The following is an 8474-nucleotide window of genomic DNA, read 5'->3' as shown; positions in this document are numbered from 1 at the left end:
TGCATCAAATATTAGTTGATTGTTAGATGACTTGCAAATTTTTGAGAAACATGATTAAAAGAGCATTGAGTGATTAAGCCATAAACATTAAGTAACTAGAGTGTAAACACATCCGGTGAGGGATTCAATTGTTCAATTTTATGTTCCCATCTCTTATCCTGTATCTTCTTGCAAGTTGCTTGTTAATTTTTGTAAGCTTCAAATCAAATCTTTGGATGTGGATCATATTACATTGATCCCTTGTCTTAGCCCTAGTAATTAATTGTTGGATTGATTGAAATTCTCTTGTTTGTTTTTACCAAACTCAGTAGGAAACCATAGTATAGATATAGATAGTTAACATTTAGCATAGTTGCATGTATATAAGTATTTGCATTGAATAAGTTGCTTGTCCTTTTATCCTTCTCCTTTGTATGTATTTAGCATGAGGACATGCTATTGTTTAAGTGCGGGGGAATTGATGAATCCATATTTGATGATAAATTTTGGATTGATTTGAGTGGATTTCATCATATAAACTCACATTTATTCACCTATATAGCATACTTTTGTGTTTTCTCTCTAAATTGAGCTTAATTGTGAAAACATGCTATTTTGTGCTTAATATAATCACTTTTATCCTACTTTTATCCCATTCGATGCCTTGATGGTTTTGATGAGTGATTTCAGGTATAATAGGTAGGAATGGCTTGATGAGAGTGGAGGAGAAGCATGCAATTGGGAGAAAACATGGAGAAATCAAAGGAGAAGCACACACTGGCGTGTGCGTACGCACAACCTACTATGCGTACGCACAGAAAGAAAATCAGCAAGTGTGCGTACGCACACACCTGTGCGTACGCACAAGTCACAGCGCGTGACTCACTTAATGCAAATCGCTGGGGGCGATTTCTGGGCCTCCAGAGTCTAATTTTGGGACTTTCTGAAGCTGATTCTTGCTATATAAAAGGGGCATCTTTCCATGTGAAAGGGGGGGAGTAATTAGGGTTAGATTTTAGTCATGTAGTTTAGTTTAGTTTCTTACAATTTCTACTTTTAATTCTTGTTTTCATTTACTTTTCCTTGTCATTTATTGTTGTTGCACCTTTGTTCTTTTCCTCTATTTGTTATTTTCATTTCTTTTGTTCTTTTATGTTTATGACACTTTGTTATTTTAATTTACATTTAATGCAATTTATGTTTCATATTCATTTAATGCTTGTTGAGTTATTGTTAGAATTTTCTTGCTTTTGGTAGTTAGATTTTATTTTTAATACAATTTAATATTATTTTATTTTCATGCACACCAAGTGTTTGATAAAATACTTGGCTTAGTCTTTACTTAGTTTTTTCTTCACTCTTAGCTTGGAATTGATGGCTTTAGTGACCCTTGAGTCATTGATATCTATTCTTGTTTGATATATTAGAGTAGTTAGTTGATTTGGTTTCCCTTTACTCTAAGTGACCCATTAATAGTGCTGACTAGGACTTAGGGATTGGAATCAACTATGCCTATTTGACTTATCCTTGATGTAGGCTTGACTAAGTAGGATTAACTCTTCATAATCATCATGTGTTTGTGGTCAATGTCTAGGATAGGCAACCTTAGCTTTCAATTACTTGCCAAGAGATTTCATGCATTTGAATTTTCCTTGCTTTGACTTTTCATTTCTTGCATGTTTAGTTTTCACACTCTTGATTGAGAAATTGGGTGTTTGGGTGAAATTGAGTTGTGGATGTCCATTCCGCATTGTGTGAGGATTGTTAATTGGTTTGGTTTCCACTAACTCTAAGCCTTCCATTAATAGAGTTGGCTAGGACTTGTGGATTGGGATCAATTATGTCCTTTTGACTAATTCTTGATGTTAGAATTGACTAATTGGGATTCATTCACACACAATTACCATGTTTGTGGTCCATAACTAGGATAGGAATCCTTAATTATCCAATTCTTGCCAAGAGTCCTTTTTAGTATTTAATTTCTCTTTTTGTACTTTTAATTGCTTTCCTTTTAATTCCTTGCATACATATTTATTTTCTTGTTATTCACATTACTTGCATTTCTTGCCACGCAATTCCTTCCATAGCCAATAATGGAACACTTAATTACAACTCTTAGGGAAGACGATCCGAGAGTCTAAATACTCTCGATTTATAATTGTTTTGAATTTAAACTTTGATTGATGATCAATTGTCGGGTTATGACTATACTTACAACGCCGATTCTATTTTGATGAAAAATTCCTAACCTATGCAATTTGGCCATTGTCATAAAGTGCATAGTTGTGACTGAATAGTCAATTCCTAACCAATTATGAATGAGTTGTAATTAAAAACTTTAGTCAATTAAATTGATTATTACATCATATAAAAAAAAATTATTTTTGGGGACATCACTTTTGGCCAATACAAATCCTCCGCTTATTGTAATATAGTTTACAGTTGAAAACTAATGAAACATGTATTCGTATCATTTGTCATACTACCTGGACCTAAACCTGCCAATGCTTGAATGCAACTTTGAGTGAAGACCTATATGTGCCTGCATCACATTAGAGGAAAAAATAAAATGTTTTCAATCCTTCATAATTCACACATAAATATGACAAATTCAACTCAGAACTTCATCAATACTTCTAATATTCACCTAAAATTATCAATTCATAATAATATAAATAAAGTGTTAAATATTAACCCCTAAAACTTATCACTTCAAAATGCAAGACCCGTATAGAGAAGGATCATCATATAAAATAGAATAAGAATGAAATATGTAATTTTAAGAAAAAAAATTTGACCACATCTAGCCTTGAATGGAAAAGATAATTCTAGATTTTTTGTTCCGATAATCTCATTTTGTGGGAGTTCAAAAGTTGCAAATGCTAGAATATGTGACTTGTAAGATTTAATGACGAAAATAGTTAAAGAAAAATGTACAAATTAAAAGTATTTTAGAAGAAAAGCCATTTTGTTTTCATTTTAAAGAAATCTAAAAAATATATTTTTAGAAACAGTTCAAGACAAATTTTTACCATTTTGTAAATAAACAAAACAAAAGCAAAATACTTGCTACCAAGACACTTGTGTAAGATTCCCATTTTTCATCCACACTTCTGCGATAGAGCTTTCTTTTGTGATTTGTATGATCTTTTAATTCGATTTTATTTGTCTCAAATTGACAAAAAAAACAAAGCTGAATTCCATTATCAGAATTCTTACCCGATATGTGAGACTTCTAACTCACCGATGACTGGCTTCGATGCTAATCACAAAATGCAACGCCGTCACCTGCGCAAATCCCTTCCTTACTTGCTATGCCGAACTTCTTTCGAAGGCCACACTTGATTTGAGGTAACAACCCTCGTCATACATTCTCCACCTTTAGAAGCAGACACCAAAAATGCGATATCGCTACTCCATTTTACAAAGAAACTTGTCATAGTGCTAAAGAAAAAAAATTCCATTAGATCAATTTTCAATTACAAATGCTAATATATACAGCAAATTTTATTTTTTATACAAAAGGTATATTCTTTTTCTATTGCACGTTATACTTTTTTCTATTTCATTAGGTATTCATTCTTAAAAATCACAATGGTAATATTTCAGCTGAAACTAATATTTTTAAACAAATATGTGGTATCCCATTATCTATATCTTCACTTAAATTTTCACTAAAATTATCCTAAGTCTCGACTAAATTAATCACACATAATTATGATAGGAAGTTGCATGTAGGGGAAGGGTGTGATAGTAACTTATATTATAGAAATGGCTCTATATTGTGGTTCTTCATTGGTGGAAAAAATACGGCAGTTAGGGTGCCTCATTTAACTTGCATTAATATCATTATCAATGAAATCTATGTTTTTTGGGATAGTGTTTTCTCTTTTCTGTACTCAGTTGACCTGAACTTTGGTTTGTTCTTAGATTATGATATCGATTGATATGATTTTCTTTTTCCCGTGACATATTAATAGGAATTTAAAACCTATAATCTTCATTTGCAAACAAACAATAAGAGAAAAATATACTGTAATATCTTCTTGTACTTGATTTTTTCAATATCAATATTGTCCACAATTTTATTCCTTTGTATATTCTCTTATTGCTTTCTTTCCTTTATATTTAACATTTATCTGTATATCGTCAATAAAAAATTAGAAGTATAGGTAATATTTGTCTTCCTTTCTGTTTTCATGTTATGTAATCTTCAAGAGAGCTGAAAGGGCGGGCATTTCTAAAATTCCAGAACAAAAAAAATATTTCTGCTAAGTTTCAACTATATTTGTTCACTATTCATATATGATTCAAGGATGTCCTCTATGACTTTTGTTCTATATAAATTGGTTGACTCGTCGATTTCTGACATTACAATAAGAAAATTTTGATTTTTTGGGTAAAGGGTGAGCGGAGGAGAATTGCTGAAAAATGATATAAAATTCACTTTGGCCAAAATCGTTTATACTTAATGCACACTGTTTTTGTTTTTAAATGCATAGATTTTTTCATTTGATTTTTTCTAAATAGAGATATCAAAAACTTGCCAATAGTTAAATCTTCTATTATGTGTATTGTTATTGATAAAGTCAGAAGGATCTAGTTTTGTTTAAATTCCTTATTTAGAGGATGCAGAGTCAAAAGGAGCCACTAAGAACCAATATTTTTGGTGATTGATTAGAGAGATCATCTTTATCTTGAGCATTATAACTGTTTTTAATTTTCAGTTATATTTATTTAATTTTGGAAATTCAAATTAAGCATGTCTATGCAGTTTATTTGGTTCAAAACCAATATATCATATACTTAACAAAGCAAATTGACACAAAACTATCTCAACGAATTCAGAAAAACTGCATATAACAAAAAAAACTCACCAAGATTAGAGCATACAAAAAGGACAAACAGGAGTTAGAGTCCACTGATTCATAACAACAACGACACATAGGAGGAGAGACGGAGGACACTAGGGGAGACAGAGAGCCAGCACCGACAGCCAAGATTCAGGGTTTCCAGCCTTGAAAGAGAGAGGGGGGAAAGGAAGGAGAGAGAGGAGAGGCGACAATGGAGCAAAGCTTAGGGTTCCGCTCTTCTTCTGCTTTTTCTTTTCGAGTCACCAGCGAATATTCTGATTCTGCGCTTTGGAATCCCTTAGCTCTAGTATTTGGTAGATTCTGTTGCTGTTGTAAGATGAGGTTGCCTCGATCAACAAGTCTCTCTTTCGCCCAAATCTTGCTCAATGAATCCACTTCCAGAAATAGGCGTCGGAGATAACCTACGCCCACCTCCCGCAGCTGAAAGCATAACTGCAAAATGAACTCTAATTTTTCCAAGTGTCTTAAAGGTCTGTTCATTTAACTCTCAAATTTGACAAATTTTTTATTTTTCTTTTTTATTTCTGTTTTAATTTTCTCCTGTTTCAAATATGGGAGTGTTTGAAATTCAAAAAAAATCAACTTCACAAATTACATTTGCTAATCCATTAAATTTGCTAATTAGCCATGTTTACTTGGTTTTACCGTCGGTCATTAACAAAGCTCACGATTACCATCAGTCAAACTCATATGAAGCTCCAATTGGCTAGAGTCTCCTTAGCCACTTTGTCTACCCAAATGAATTGGCGACCATACAAGTCACCAAATATATATTATATATTTGTGAGTTTTTTCATCATCTTATGTACTGAGTAATCTTTATGTATGTGTATTAGTTCATTTACTCTATCTTTTGATTTTCTTGCGGGAATTCAAAGTATGTTTCATGGCTTCTCGGCTAGCTTTGGCGTATTATGCTTTTTATATTTCACAAAAAAATAATTACAAATCTAATGATTAGAAAGAATTTTTTTTTTTTTTAATAGTAAACTAATTCATGAGATAGTCCAAGGCTTTTTGGCACGTAAGAGATTTTGGCCCTGCAGGCTTCTTAAAAGATTGACCTTTTTGACTATTGGGCTTTTTGTTATAATAAAAAAATTTCAAATATAAAAAACATGTATAATAAAATCAAATAAGTGATTAGAAAGAATTTTTTTTTTTTTTAATAGTAAACTAATTCATGAGATAGTCCAAGGCTTTTTGGCACGTAAGAGATTTTGGCCCTGCAGGCTTCTCAAAAACTTGCCAATAGTTAAATCTTCTATTATGTGTATTGTTATTGATAAAGTCAGAAGGATCTAGTTTTGTTTAAATTCCTTATTTAGAGGATGCAGAGTCAAAAGGAGCCACTAAGAACCAATATTTTTGGTGATTGATTAGAGAGATCATCTTTATCTTGAGCATTATAACTGTTTTTAATTTTCAGTTATATTTATTTAATTTTGGAAATTCAAATTAAGCATGTCTATGCAGTTTATTTGGTTCAAAACCAATATATCATATACTTAACAAAGCAAATTGACACAAAACTATCTCAACGAATTCAGAAAAACTGCATATAACAAAAAAAACTCACCAAGATTAGAGCATACAAAAAGGACAAACAGGAGTTAGAGTCCACTGATTCATAACAACAACGACACATAGGAGGAGAGACGGAGGACACTAGGGGAGACAGAGAGCCAGCACCGACAGCCAAGATTCAGGGTTTCCAGCCTTGAAAGAGAGAGGGGGGAAAGGAAGGAGAGAGAGGAGAGGCGACAATGGAGCAAAGCTTAGGGTTCCGCTCTTCTTCTGCTTTTTCTTTTCGAGTCACCAGCGAATATTCTGATTCTGCGCTTTGGAATCCCTTAGCTCTAGTATTTGGTAGATTCTGTTGCTGTTGTAAGATGAGGTTGCCTCGATCAACAAGTCTCTCTTTCGCCCAAATCTTGCTCAATGAATCCACTTCCAGAAATAGGCGTCGGAGATAACCTACGCCCACCTCCCGCAGCTGAAAGCATAACTGCAAAATGAACTCTAATTTTTCCAAGTGTCTTAAAGGTCTGTTCATTTAACTCTCAAATTTGACAAATTTTTTATTTTTCTTTTTTATTTCTGTTTTAATTTTCTCCTGTTTCAAATATGGGAGTGTTTGAAATTCAAAAAAAATCAACTTCACAAATTACATTTGCTAATCCATTAAATTTGCTAATTAGCCATGTTTACTTGGTTTTACCGTCGGTCATTAACAAAGCTCACGATTACCATCAGTCAAACTCATATGAAGCTCCAATTGGCTAGAGTCTCCTTAGCCACTTTGTCTACCCAAATGAATTGGCGACCATACAAGTCACCAAATATATATTATATATTTGTGAGTTTTTTCATCATCTTATGTACTGAGTAATCTTTATGTATGTGTATTAGTTCATTTACTCTATCTTTTGATTTTCTTGCGGGAATTCAAAGTATGTTTCATGGCTTCTCGGCTAGCTTTGGCGTATTATGCTTTTTATATTTCACAAAAAAATAATTACAAATCTAATGATTAGAAAGAATTTTTTTTTTTTTTAATAGTAAACTAATTCATGAGATAGTCCAAGGCTTTTTGGCACGTAAGAGATTTTGGCCCTGCAGGCTTCTTAAAAGATTGACCTTTTTGACTATTGGGCTTTTTGTTATAATAAAAAAATTTCAAATATAAAAAACATGTATAATAAAATCAAATAAGGTCACCAAAAAAAAAAAATCAAATAATAAGTTAATAACAAGTGTGTATCTCCTGCAAAAGATTTCATGTACGGTACATATTATTTTCATCCCCACAAATATATTAGTTATGAAATTATAATAAAAATAAGAATATCCAAAACTCAATAAAACAGATTCAACGGGAATTGTACTATCAAACACAAGAACAACTAAATTTACATAAGGCATGTAACTAGAGCTTAGATTAATCGACACAGTAACATTGATAAGAAAATTGGGTTGTGTTTTAATCCACCATAAGTGGTGTCCAAAATCGCTGATGATAAAATTATGACTTAAAAATACTATTTAAGAATTTTATGCGGACTATGAAAATTATTCAATATTAAATTATGTTTCATATGCTCAGATAGTTAACTTGCAAATGTGGTTGATTAACAAAAATTTTATTTGCACACTAAAATTAGTTATTATTTATTTGTGTATAAATACATTTGTGATTAATTTTTTTTTAATGTATATTTTATATTTTAATTTATATTTTATATTGATGGCTAATTTTGGTATACATTTAATATAGTTTATTCACTAATTTAAATCTAACTATCGATAATTTTTTTTTGGACTTGAATTTCTTTTATTTTCGATTGCACACGGTATCTCCTACCGTTGTCAAAGACTAATTTATCGCGAATTTGAACTACATTTAAATGTTAGTCGTTGGCTAATAAATTTCTACATACACAAAATACAATTTAAATCCTAAACATTTATTTAAACGGACCAATGAGCTGATAATTTCATTAAATCCTATTGTCCTATTGGGCTTGCCTTGTCCCTTTATTAATTTATTCCAATTTTTGACACTCTCTTAAATGCGTTTTCTTTAGAAGTGGGCCTTGGTCTCCTTGAGCAGCAGTATAT

At 31.8% G+C, this 8474-nt stretch overlaps 1 long non-coding RNA gene across 1 annotated transcript; it reads right to left on the bottom strand.

Annotated features, from left to right (window-relative positions):
• Nucleotides 2348–5614, bottom strand: LOC107610097. The gene is made up of 3 exons (XR_001613393.2): nucleotides 4857–5614; nucleotides 3199–3423; nucleotides 2348–2521 (listed from the first exon to the last, which is right to left on the bottom strand). It is a non-coding gene; the product is annotated as an uncharacterized LOC107610097 (long non-coding RNA).

The sequence above is a fragment of the Arachis ipaensis genome, chromosome B07 (genome assembly GCF_000816755.2).
Source record: "Arachis ipaensis cultivar K30076 chromosome B07, Araip1.1, whole genome shotgun sequence".
NCBI lineage: Eukaryota > Viridiplantae > Streptophyta > Magnoliopsida > Fabales > Fabaceae > Arachis > Arachis ipaensis.
Note: the sequence above shows the minus strand (reverse complement) of the source record. Positions and strands in the feature narration are given on the sequence as shown.